General features: G+C 40.3%; 1 protein-coding gene across 2 annotated transcripts in view; it reads left to right on the forward strand.

The window, feature by feature from the left end:
* The window catches only part of Ranbp3l (RAN binding protein 3 like), a 44,901-nt gene that overhangs the window by 6,515 nt on the left and 24,821 nt on the right, over nt 1-13,565 (forward strand). The window lies entirely within an intron of this gene.

Here is a 13,565-nt window from a genome sequence, read left to right on the forward strand (position 1 = left end):
TGAATGGTGGATGTCAGTACTCTCCTTCCACCAAGGGATTCGAATGGAACTCAAGTCATTGGGCTTGGCAGCAAGTGCCGTTACCTGCTGTGCCATCTCTGAAATCCCATACAAAGACCACAAAATAACTCTAATAAGAGAAAAGGTAGTATTTTCTGTAATATTTCTATAACAAATATTAGAACATATTTCTAAAAAACAAACTTGAAAACCCATTTTTCTATAAAAGTCAGATTGAGATGGGGTGCGACTGAAACACAGAAGCTAAGTGTACAAAATTTCTGGTGGAAGTGTAAGAGAATATCCCTGCCAATGGAATGCACAGTTTTTCATGCCAGGTATGAAAATCACTAAGCTATAAAAGTATATCAATTAGATTATCAGCATTGAAAATATCTACTGTTTAAACGGTGCTGCAGAGAAGGGAGACTGGGAGAAAATGGTGTGTCACACACACATACATGACCTGCAGCTCAAGAAAAAGAATTTGATTCAAAATGTGGGCCAACGGTCTGACCATACTTCTAAAACAAAATGGCCAACCAGTACATTAAAAATGCCCAACATTGTTCTTTCTTAGAGTAATGCAGAATTAACCACCACAAGGCATCACCATGCATCTGTACGTGCTGTAGTTTGTGGGACATCACCACAGGTCCACATGTTAAATGCTATAAGCGGGTGTGGTACTCCTGGGAGGTGTTGGAGCCTTCAGTCAATGAGGTCCATTGGAAGGCCTCAAGGTTGTGAGATACATGCCTTTGGGGTTAATGGGTCTTCTGCCTTTTTCTCTTCTCTTTAACTTTCTGACCACAGACTCCCCAAAACTCTCCCACACTGTTGTGCCACCACAGGCCCGAATGATAAGACCATGAACTTAAACTTCTCAACCTGTGAGCCAGAATACATTTCTCCTCTTTCTAAACGGGTAACTGGAGAACTGGTGCTATTTTGCCACAGTATGAAAGATAACTAATGTAAACATGGTGGTTAATTTTTTTTTTTTGGTTTTTCTAGACTGGGTTTCTCTGTAGCTTTGAGCCTATCCTGGAACTAGCTCTTGTAAATGAGGCTGGCCTCGAACTCAAAGAGATCCACCTGCCTTTGCCTCCTGAGTACTGGGATTAAAGGCATGCACCACCACCGCCCCACCCTGGTGTTAAAATTTAAACCACTAATAACATGACATTTGAACGAAGATGTGGAGAACTTGTACGCTGTTGTGAAGTGGTTTAATCAGTTTGAAAACTGAGTTAGTAGTTTTATTTTATTATTTTGTTTTGTTTTTAAAGTTAGCTCTATGAACCATCACTTCCATTGGGAAGTATAAAATTAATGAATGCACAAAGCAGTTTTTATTTATAAATGGCTGTGTGTAGATAAACACACTGTGTGTATTCATAGATGGAATACCATTTAGTAGAGAGAACTGGATCACTGATATAATCAGTCATGAAGGTGAGTCCGAGGAATACTGTTTTGAGTCAAAATAAACCAAACACCAAAAAGTTTATGATGTGTTATATCATACATTAATTACATATAGATAAAATGATATGTCTAATTACATGAAATCCTTAAACAAAACTAGGCCATGGTGACGGAAATCACAACAGTTGTTCCCAAGGTAGGGAAAATACTCAAACAGGAAATAAAGGAACTTGTTGGGTAGCGAACATGCCTTACATCAGGATGGAGGTTTGGTTACTTGAGGATATACAGTTGTCCAACTTACCCATGCATTCTATTGTATGTGATTTGTCCTTCCGTGCTTTTAAATGTGAGACTGCCTGGAAGGCTCTGCTCTCTAAAGTTGCCTCCAGGCCTCTCTTGGCAACTTCAGTGAATAATGAAGGAACTGGAGTGTCCTGGTGAATTTCAATTATTCGTGGAAGAAGAAAGAACATATCCTATTGGCAGTGTGGCCCCAGCTCAGCTCAGGAACTATCAAGCCTCCAGTATGAAATGTGAGCCATTACTCTATATGAGCTTGCTAATTAGTACCACTTTGTTGTTTAAATTATCCCTGAGCTGAGAACTCCTATGTTAATAGCACAGTAACATAAAATTAGCAAAGTAATGAGATTAAGACAGATAAATTGAAATATGATTTAAAAAAAACACTGTCTCACAGTTTGGGCTAGGGGTAGAGATTAGTTGTGGGCTATGTGATAATCATGAACAAAGCATTAAATTTGATCCCCCGAACCCCCCACCCCAAATAGCTAGGGAGAGACCTTAGCGTTTTGCTTTATACGGCCTCTGTCTGGCATAGAACATCATTTAGAGTCAATGGCATCTGAAGTTTTTTCAAAATTCAGGTTTTTCATTAAATCCATGGTATCTCATTAATATTCTTGTAGCAAACAGCAAAAATGGACCATTTCATGAACTTTCTTCCCCCTCTTAACTTCTTCCTCTTGCTTAAACTCATGAAGAACCTCACTCATTCTATTAAATAGATGTTTTCTGAACCTCTGGCATGAAGTACTTTCTTAAGGTACTAGAGGGCAAAGCAGGCAGAACGTCCTGCCCACCTGACACCACTTTCTAACAGGCCAAAAGGCAGACAGTAAGGAAAGAATTAAGATCTGTGGTTTACGTGGTTCTTCTACAAACAGAGAAAGAGACTGGAAAGGACAGAGTGTGTCCTAGTGGCGGTGCTCCTTAAACAGCCAGGCAGGACTCACTAAGAAAGAGGAATGTTCAGAGACCTGCAGGAAGTGAGGGAGAAAGCTGCGCAGCACTGGGGGCGCAGCCCTCTGGGTTTAGATGGTGCAAAAGTACAGATAGGGAGGCTGATGAGTTAGAGTCTGCATGAGATTTTTGTTCTTCGTTCCCTGGCTTTAGCACAAGCTCACTACCCCGCTGCCTGCATGTACGGGGATGACCATCTACACACATGATAAATTGAGCCTAGGGCAGGGTTAAGACCATGACAACAAAACAGAATACTCACAACAATATCTGAAGATAACTGGGGGGCTATTATATAACGGTGTGTCAGATGGGGTTCACAAACTTGGGGTTGCACCTAGTACTTGAGAGCCAGCAGTAGGATTGCAAATTCCAGGCTAGCCTGGGCTACAAAGCAAGGCTTTGACTCAAAAGCTAACCAACCAGCCATCAAATGGCACAGTTGCTGGACGCCGCTAGGTTTCCCCATGGTGACTTTCCACCTAGAATGTCTGGGGGAGGGGGATGGTGGGGCTGAGAATTTTCCTTTCTAGCATGTTCTCATCTGCTGTTTGCAGCTGCTGCAGGTCACACTTTGATACCAGTGCTTTGAGGCCCGAGTTGGCTTACGTGGGTGTTAAGGACGGAGTAAGGGCCGAGAGAAGGGATGAAAGGCACTTACATACGGTCTTTGGTTTTGATTCTGAACGAGATGACTACATACTAATTTGGACCTTTTAGTCATTTACAGCCTTGGCTTTTTTGTGGAGAGGTAACCACCGAAAAGTTAGAGATGAGGTAAAAACTTATTCCCTGACAATTGCACTGCCATGTTAAAATAAGGTAAGTCTTAGGCCAAGCTCTTTTGGACTGGCGGGCACTTATCAAGCAAGCATTTATGTGCAAACAAGAATGAAATAGTTAATGTGATGCTCCAAACTTCCTTTGCTTTTAGTAATCTGTTACATCTTTTCTATTAAGCTTGCTCAGACAAAACAGCATTCTGCAGGCAGTGTTCTGCGCAGTTAGTCAGTAGCTAGGAAGTCTTCTGTTCAGTAATGCACACTGGACTTTGCAGTAAAAACACTGGACACTGAACCTGGATACAGACTCTGTGCCTTGCCATATCCTTCCATCCATTTGTGCAAGACTAGGAGTTGCTGCCAAAATAGCTTAGATAATCCAAGGTTCTTGAATGTCAATAATTTCAATACAAATTTATTTCTGACACTTGCTGCAGGAACTCTCACATTTTCTGACACTGAGATAGATAAGTGTGGCGCTAGTAATGAGAATTGCTTGCTATTGAAAATAGCCCCTTGGGGACAAATACCCCAGTGTGTCATCGGATACCACCAAAGGTAGTGAACTTTGGCTAGCCTTCAGCGTAAATCATAAACCTATGCTGATGTCTTCTGAAGCCAGTTGCAGCTGTCACAGGGAATAGTGCAGGCTCATGGGTTCTGCTATCAGACATACATACAACAGTGATAAAGTCTGCACAGCATTCAGAGGTGGAGGCTGGAGGCCCCATGGGATGAAGGGTAAGGCCTGGGCATACCTACAGCCCACGTACCCGTGTGCGGCCACAAGTGGGGAAGGGAACACAGTCCTAATGTAACCGTAATCCTGGTTTTCTGTTCTGTGTTATGTGAGGGACTTACAAGATCCTGTGGTTTGAGGAGACAAGCACTAATGCGGTAATGCTTTACAACCTTTTTGAGAGCAGAAAAGTAGCTTTGTATCTTAGACCACACCACAGCATTCACATATCACCTATAGACAAATTGTGTTTATGGAACATTAGTTATAGTCCAGATACCACTAAGCACTTTGTTTATTTCATTACAAAAGGTAGCTAAGATAACCTTGAGTCAGGCCTGAGTCTGGGTTGACTGAGCCATCCTCACTGCCTGTTCCACACTCAGGTAAATTTGCAAAAGAGTTGCCCTGGTGGCTCATGCCCTTGAACTCATTCTGTGGTTTGGTTGCTTCAAATAGGCCGCTACTAAGTCACCAGTTAAATTCTATGTGGATTTGAAGGGCATCCAGTTGAAATCAGGAGGGTAATTTTTAGTCTAAACAAAACTGGTAAGAAAATATAACTGTGTCACTGCAAACCTATGGGCCCTACGCCAGCAACTTGCGGGCCAGGCTAGCAGTTTTGTTTAATGCTGAGAACCCGTGTCTTACATCTTATGAAGTATTAAGCAAAGTAATGCACCATTTTTTTTTAACTTGACCAAAATGGCTTGAGAGAAATGGTTCTGGTTTTGATTCTTCAAATGTACAAACTTAAAAGGGGCTGAATAATGGTCACTATTGTAATTAATTCACCTTTTGTTTTTGACAGTCTCATGTACGCTAGGCAAGTACTCAGCTACAGAGCTACAGTCCCAGGCCCAGCTTTCTTTTCTAACTTAAACAGGAGACGACATTTCAAATGTTGGGTCAGCTATTCTATTAAATCATTAACTCGGCTTGAAATTTTAATCAACATTTTGGCAAAGGAAATTTCACACCTGAGTTGCTTTTTAATGAAATAGATGGGAAAATCTAGCAAAATACCCAAAAGTCAGGATTTAAAATGTACTAAACACTTTATTCTTTCTAAAGTCGCATTCCTTCTACCTAGGGACCAGACGCCTCACCTGCCAGGGATGGTGATAGCCAGCTAAATGCACATAGGAATATGATCTAGACTTTCAGCCAGGGACAATGATCTGGAGGGATTTGAGCCATGACATCCTGAAGCAATTGGCATCAAATCTTCTCTTGTTCCAATACAGTTTGCTAGACGCTAGGATATAGTAGGTATGGTGACACATGCTTATGATCCAAGCTGCTCCAGAGACTGAAGTAAAAGAGTCACCAAGCTCAAAGTCTGGCTGGCCTAAGAGCGAGTTCTGTCAAAGGCAACCTGGGCCACTTAGCGAGATCTTGTCTCAAAGTAAAGTAAGAAAAGGAGGACTACAAACACATCTAAGTGGAAGAGCACTTACCTAGCCAGCATGAGGACCATGGTTAAATCCACAGAATGGCTAACTAAACAGCACACAAGTTTTAAAGAGGGCAGGGCATTGCCATTTAAAGAGAAAGAGCAAAATAAGTAAAAAGTCTGAGAAGATTAAAAGTAGACCATTTTGATCTGGGGTTATCTGGGTTATTCTTAGTCATCTGCAGAGAATGGGGTTGTATATAAAGATGTGTGCACGCTCATGTGCATTTCCGTAGGTGTGTTAATAAGCAAACCACAGGCAAGACACACTAGCACTGCTGACTATGAATTTTTTTTACTTAATAAGATAACTTCATTTATAAGGTGTTTCAGTCTCAAATATGGGTAGAGTTAAGATATTTTTCCACTGCTTTTCATTTTGAGAATGAAATTAAGCTAAACTTAACTAAAGAGAGTGACTATTTTGGTTGTGAAGCAATATCAGCAAAGTCTGGAGGGAGTTATAGGAAACAAGTGTAGCCACAAATTTAAAGACACAGAAAAAGAACGAAAAAAAATCTAAAATGTATCATAGACATGTGAACTTCCTTCTGCCTCTGTGAGCAAGTCTCCCACTCTCAGACTTAAGCTTAAAATACTGCTACTGTCCTTGATCATAGCACACCCTTAGTAAAGGAAAAGATCTACTCTCTAAATAGTTCATTCAAGTGGTTGGCATTCGTAAATTGCTACGTGTCAAGGTTTCAAAGATCACTTAGTCCCACAAACATTATACACAAGTCTTAAACTAGAACTGAAAACTGTGCACAAGGTCAGTGGTTAGGACAAAGAACTGCATCTGTGTACAGCTATGTAAGAGCTGACACCTCATATGGATAGGGAATTTAAGATGTGGTAACTGCAGATTAATTTCATTTGAACATAGCAGAATATTTAGGGACCAGTGTGTAGCTCAGTAGTTACACAAGCCTCACATGACTAGGTCACCAATGCAGCATACATAGAAGAAAATAGACTTGACGCATACCAATTCTAACATTAAACATGTAGACAACACAATGAGTGTGTAAGACGAGGGGGATAAAGAAGAAATGACAGTAGAAGATGGGATATTAGTGAGGGCATATAGATGTTAGATGTATGGAGCCAAATGCATCAAAGAAATAAGGAAAGAGAAAATGGGGAATTGCTGACTTAAATATCATCAATGAACAAATAGGTTAAAAAAGCAGTATGTTATATAGTATAGTGCAGTTAATGTCACTTTATACCCCTAAAATAAAGCTGTAAATATTCTATGCACTTCATCACCCCCTGAGAGAGAAAGATAGGTAGGTAGGTACGTAGGTACGTAGGTACGTAGGTATGTAGGTATGTAGATGGATGGATGGATGGATGGATGGATGGATGGATGGATGGATGGATGGATGGATGGATGGAGAGATAGACAAACAGACAGATAGATAGACAGACAGATAGGTAATTGAGCATTATTCAGCCTTTGCTACTATATGAATGAAGACATTATACTAGGTGAAATAAGTTAGCTATAAAAGACATATAAAAAAGACAGGGAGATGGCTTATCAGGTATAGACACTTGCAACCAAGTCTGATGACCTGAATTCCCATTCTGGGACCCACATGGTAGAAAAAGAGTACCAACTCCTCCATGAGTACACTGTGCTACACACACACAACACACACACACACACACACACACACACAATTTTTTTTCACACACACAATTTTAAATACAAATACTGACAAATTTAAAAGACAAATTGAATACCCCACTTCTCTGAAGTTTGTGGAAATGTCAAAGCCAGAAAGTAAACGGTAGTTTTCAGGGCCAGGGAAAAGCTATGGAATGAGGCATTTACTGTTAAATGAAGCCAGGTCTTGGGTGAAGGATGTGAAGGAAGTTCTGTGGAGAGGGTTATGGTGATCCTTAGCAGTGATGTGAGTGCAGTTAATGCCATTTTACACCCTTAGAATGTTAAAGTGGCAAATGCTCTGCTCTGTGTACTTCACCACTAAGAATAACTAAAATGTCATCACACAATTAGAATAATGTTTTCTGATCCTCCAAGACTGACTTATTCTGAGAATCCAATGATCATGAGATATTACACCTAAAGGGCTATTTTCAACTTTCCTGAGAAAGTTTCAGGTCACATAAACGGTGGCAGGCTGGCTTCCTTTCTGCTGGCTAGACCTGCAAGGACCTGACTTCAGTAGAGCACTGTGCTATGCCGCTTGCTCAAAGACTCAAGACAGAGTTGGATGGGCTTTAGGAACCTGAGAAACTCACATTCATTATCTTCATCATGACTGTGTTTTGTGAATCATGAAGGAATTTAAAAACAGTGTTATCTGTCTGCTGAGAGGGAAGGATGTAGTTTATCTGAATTCAATGCATGAATATATGGTAACCGATCAGTAGTCCTTTAGAATAGTGCTTTAATTCTTATGAAGAAGATATTTTTGCATCAAAATTATGTGCTTAATTTTAACATAAACACTAATGGACAATTAGTTGAGATTAACATTAAGAATAAGGCACTTTGAACCCATGAGTCTGCTCAGGAAACATCTTCAGTATCCCACGAAACGTAGATTGTATTTCTGCTCCTCTCTCCCTCAGCAAAGTGAGCTCCATTACAGCATATGGGAGCTTTTCACACTGGGAGCTATTCTCAGGGAAAACGTGATTACAGATGCTGTCAAATGAAATATGTATTTCCAAATGGTACTGGTTGACCAAGCACATCCAGGGACACAGTCTGCATCTTTATTAGCCCTCAGGCCCAAACGAGGCAATGGTGTAGAGAAAGAGCAAGCGGATCACTCTAGAATTATCTATCACTCCAGAGGCCCACAGATGCTCTAATAAACACATTTAAGGTTACAGGAGCCCTTCTCACAGAGGCACACAGCACAGCAGTCTTCTTAATAACAAAATAGCACCTTCAAATTATGGAGAAATGGGTATATTCTTGCAAAAGGTAATATTTTCTCTTGTTACTGTTTTGCCGAGGCTCAGCATATCGAGTGGCTAGAGTCATTATTATTTACCTGCACGCACTCTGGAACAAAGTCCTGAGAGTCAGAATATGAACATGTAACAGTAAAAGGAAGAGACTCCTTTTGCATAACTGAAGTGGCAACAATCGCTGTGCAGGAATACAGATGCAACACTGGATCCCGGGCTCCTGGTGATCATTTACTCATTTGTCAAATAGGACTATATTTAAATATGGTTTACAAGAGCTAAAATAGATGCAAACTTGTAAGTCTTAGTACTGTGCCAGTGCAGAAAGGAGAAGCCAGAGAACTCAGCCAGGTCTAATGTTCACAGTGTTTGCTGGGGCCATATCCAGTTAAACATTCCAAAAGGTGAACAGGGGGAGACAAGTCAGGACTTGCATAAGCATTTCATGTGTTTGCTATTGCCCTGATGAGGGAAGGAAGAAAGGACATTTATCCAAAGAATAGTCTCTTGATGTTGAAATATGCAGTGCAGTTTGTTGTATAATTCATGAAAAACCAAATTTACTCATTTAATAAAAATAAATATTTTTAGAAAGCACTAGGAAATAAACTTAAAAACATGAGGATGCCCTTTCTTTTCATTAATTCACTGCTGGCTATTTTGCTTTTGTAATTTTTATTGAAAACATTTTTAGTACCAAATACAATATATTATGATTATGGTTTCCCTTCCCCCAGTTCCTCCCAGACCCTTCCCACCCACCAAAATCTTTCTTTTGTCTCTCATTAGGATACAAGTAGGCACTTAAAAAATAATAACTATAAAATAAAATGAGATAAAACAAAAGAAACAAACCAGAAGAGGACAAACAGAAGAAAAAGCCAAAGAAAAAGCTCAAGAAACACATATAAATGCAGAGACACATATTGACACACACAGAAATCCCATAAAACCTCAAAACTAGTTTCTCCATACCCTCAACTACCAAGCTGCCATGAGAAGAATACTGTTTCTAGGCTGGGGAACCAAGTAGCAGAAACCTGACGGTCACTAGGCTTTCAGACTCAGGCTAAAGCTGCTTCACTCTAAGTTTCCTCTACCTTCAAGATCCTCCTTGTGGTCCACTGGATCCAAATCCCTTCCTCTGAGATGACTCATCAGTAAAATCACCAGCTACTTTTATAGTGGAGGGAGGTATATTCAACAGATTGGGTGTCAACTAAACATATGGAAATAGAAAATAGAGGCAAAAACTTCTAATTCACCCTAAACAACGGGAACGTTGCATATTTGTTGTAAACACTGCCACAGCCCTGGAAGGTCCTGAGAAGCAGAGCCACCACATGTGCAGACAACACTGAGCTGAGCTCTTGCCAGGGGATTTAGATGAGTGTCCTGGATAAAGGTGAAGACCTCGGACTTCTGATAGGCTGGGAGTAGGACAATTAAGTCACTTTGCTGCCAATATATGCTAGATACTCCTATCTTGAGCCCAATTTCTTTTCTTCTTCTAGAAGTTCTTGGTTCTATCTATTTGAATTGGGGTGTTCCTGGGGCATGGTGCACTGGGTCCCGTTCTGCATCCCCACTGCTATCCTGAGCTTTCAGTTCAGCTTTCCTGGCCTACTAAATCAGGTACCACCTATCTTTATGTTTCCAGATCCAAAATCTTGCTGCTCTCATTTCTCTTTGGTTTTTGTGACTCTGTGGTCCCATGCCACCTCGCCACTGCTTAAAACTCTTTATTGCTGCGTGTTCTGATTTTCAACTGGACTAGAAGTGCATGTGTACATATGATGAATCAGCAAGGTTGGAAAAAGATGTCATTTATACAGATTTTCCTTGGCATGGTGCTAGATGGTACATAGTGTCCATTTAGAGCATAATTTGTGCTGGCAGACCTGTCTTGGCTTTATACCAATGCTATGGTTTGGATCCCAGTTATTTCCTATTGCCTATAGGTTAGAAACTTAGTCCCTAAGGAAGCATGAGTAGGAGGTGGTAAAAACCTTATAAGTAGGTTCTAGTGGATGGACTTAGATGATGGGGCTTGGCCCTGATGGGGTTGCTAGGACTCCAGGTACATTATTTCTATTTCTTTTGCCCCCCCAGAACAAGAGATGATGGAATAGGCTTTGCCATTCCCATCTCAATGCACTGCTTCACCACAAACCCAGAGTCTTAAACATGCCTTTGACACTTCACAATACATCTCCATAGAGTAAAGGTGCTCATTCATGATGTTATCAGAGGGAAAACACTATATTTTTAAAATATAATTTTAAGGGCTTTTTCCTTATTTTTAAATTCTCCTTCTGGGTCATCCTACTACAGGCCCATTGAGCTAATAAATGCTTAGAGTCTTTTCTTGAAAAAAAAAGAAAGAAAATTGTATAGACTTGAGAAAAACCTAGTTAGAACAAAGTGTGAAGACTGTTTTAATCCATGTGCTAGGTAGGCAGTGTCAAGGAGAGAAAGGAGGCTGCGCCAACACTAACACAGCTTTATAAACCTATGAATCTCTAGCACCTACCCTAGTCCTAACAAAAAAATGATTCTCAATGTTTGCTGAACTGACAAATAGCCAACGTATTTTACAATACATCCTCCAAGCTACAAGCAGTCTTTACGGTAAACTTCTTAATGCTACCACTGAAGGTTATTTTGCCTGTTTTCAATTGTATGTTTTGACAGAGGGGAAGTCAAGGTATTGTTTACCTAGGACTAGAGGAAGTTATATTGTTTTAATAGTAGCCATAAGGCTATTTCACAAGAGAGAATTTATCATTCTAATTCATAATGAATGTCTATAGTACGTTCTCTGGAACTGTTTCTTTTCAGTCACTACGGAATCATATAGCTCAAATCCAATGCAGTTTCTTTTATTTTATAAAAGAACAAAGAATTAATCAAAGTTCCATATTATAAGAATGCCAGAATTGCAAAGCAGTCTCCACATGGTGGGAGGTCATTTGGTTCTCAGGGAAGATAGCGGGAAGATGGTGTATAAGAACCGAATAATGTATCTCAGTGGCATGGAAGAGGAAGTTATTCTAGATCAACTGGTTCCTGGGGGAATTACTAGTTATTGTGGTAGAGTTTTAGACACTAACTTACAGGATGTGTTCATGAGGAATGAAATTTGTGGATATGTACACAGTGATTGCGTGATCGTTTCTCAACATTCTTCAACCAGAGCTTTATTTATTAGGCTCGGGGATGAAAATCAGTTCATCAGAGAACTGACAGTATGTTGATAACGGCTGCTAAAAGGAGACAGCTTCGACTGATGTTTGACTTAGGCTCATTAACAACATATTGTCATCATTTAGCTCTATGTTCCTAATTCTGGAGCCAAGTTGTACTCAGCATTCCTAACACCAGAGTCCAAGTTTTAACTCCTACACAATACTTCTTAAGATTTATAGAGTGATGATAGTTAAAAATGTTATCAATCATTCATGCACATTTTAGAACAAATGGATTTCTCTCCATTGTCTTACCTAAGATGAAAAAAATCCAAAGAAGCCAGGCCAGTTCCTGCAGGACCATGTTTCCCACTTCTTGGGAAGCAGAGTAAGGAAAAGCCAACTCAAGGCCATCCTAGGCAACTTATTGAGGTTTGTCTCAGTAAGCGCAGTGCTGGTAGAGTGCTTGCCCAGACCTTGGATTCAGTTGCCAGCACTGAAAAAAGAATTAAGGAAGGAAATGAGAGAGGGAGAAGAGAATAGAGGAAAGATTAATAAGGCTGGCAGAGTTTTATGTACTTTGTAATTTTGTGTAAGATTAATCTTTAACCTAAATATTGAAAATATGGTTTAGTATATGACCACTCCAGTGAAGAAAATATAAATCTGAGGGATTATTTCATGGATGAAACACAGTGCATGTCTGCCTCTTCTGTATGCAGGTTGTGATTTGTTTTGAGACAGGGTCTCCAGTCTCCAAATTCCTCAGATTGAGTTTTATTAGGCTGAGGGATACAATTAGTGCACCCATGCATTTTAAATGCATGCCAAGACAATATACTGGTAATTATTTCATAATCCTCTTGTCTTCACCTCCTGAGAGCTGAGATATAGGCATAATTCACTGTGCCCAGCTGCTTGCACCTTAAGATACAATGCAAATAGAACTATTCTCAGATGAGTTTTCTTACCTATTGAAATTTTTATTCTTAAAGATTTCTTAAACACTGTCCTGATGAGGTTCTAAAGACAAGTGATTCTGTTTAGTTTTCTTTGAACTCTTACAGCGTGGTTTTGTTGTTGTTGTTTTACTGTATGAGGAGTTGCACCTACAACCAGCACATGTTCCTTAAAGAGATTATCTTTCTCCTTGCTTACATACTATCACTTTCCCTGAGTATTATTTCTGTTACTAACTATATTCATTGGATTTTATCTGCATTTTATCTAAGGTAAGTGTTGGATACTCTTCTGCTGCTGTGGTAAAACACCTCGACCAAGTCAACTTATTAAAAATAAAGCCTTTAATCTGGCTAATGGTTTCAGGTTAGAGTCCCTTAGAGCTCACATCTTGATCCATGACCACAAGGCAGTGAGAGACATGGAGGGAAGGAGGGAGGGAGGGACCAAAGGAGGGAGAGAGGAAGAGAAAGAGGACTAGTGATGCCACCCTTCTCTTGGAACCTCAAAGTCTGCTGTCTTAGTTGGGGTTACTATTGCTCTGAAGAGACATATGACTAAGGCTACTTATAAAGGACAGCATTTAGTTAGGGACTGGCTTACAATTTCAGAGGGTTCGTACATGGTCATCATGGTGGAGGGCATGGTCGCAGGGAGGCAAGCATCATGCTGAAGCAGTAGCTGAAAGCTCATATCCTGATTGGCAGGTAGCAGGCAGAGACAGTGGGCTTCCATGGGCTTTTGAGACATCACAGCCCACTTCCTGTGACACACCTCCTCTCACAAGG

The sequence above is a fragment of the Microtus ochrogaster genome, chromosome 19 (assembly GCF_000317375.1).
Source record: "Microtus ochrogaster isolate Prairie Vole_2 chromosome 19, MicOch1.0, whole genome shotgun sequence".
Lineage (NCBI taxonomy): Eukaryota > Metazoa > Chordata > Mammalia > Rodentia > Cricetidae > Microtus > Microtus ochrogaster.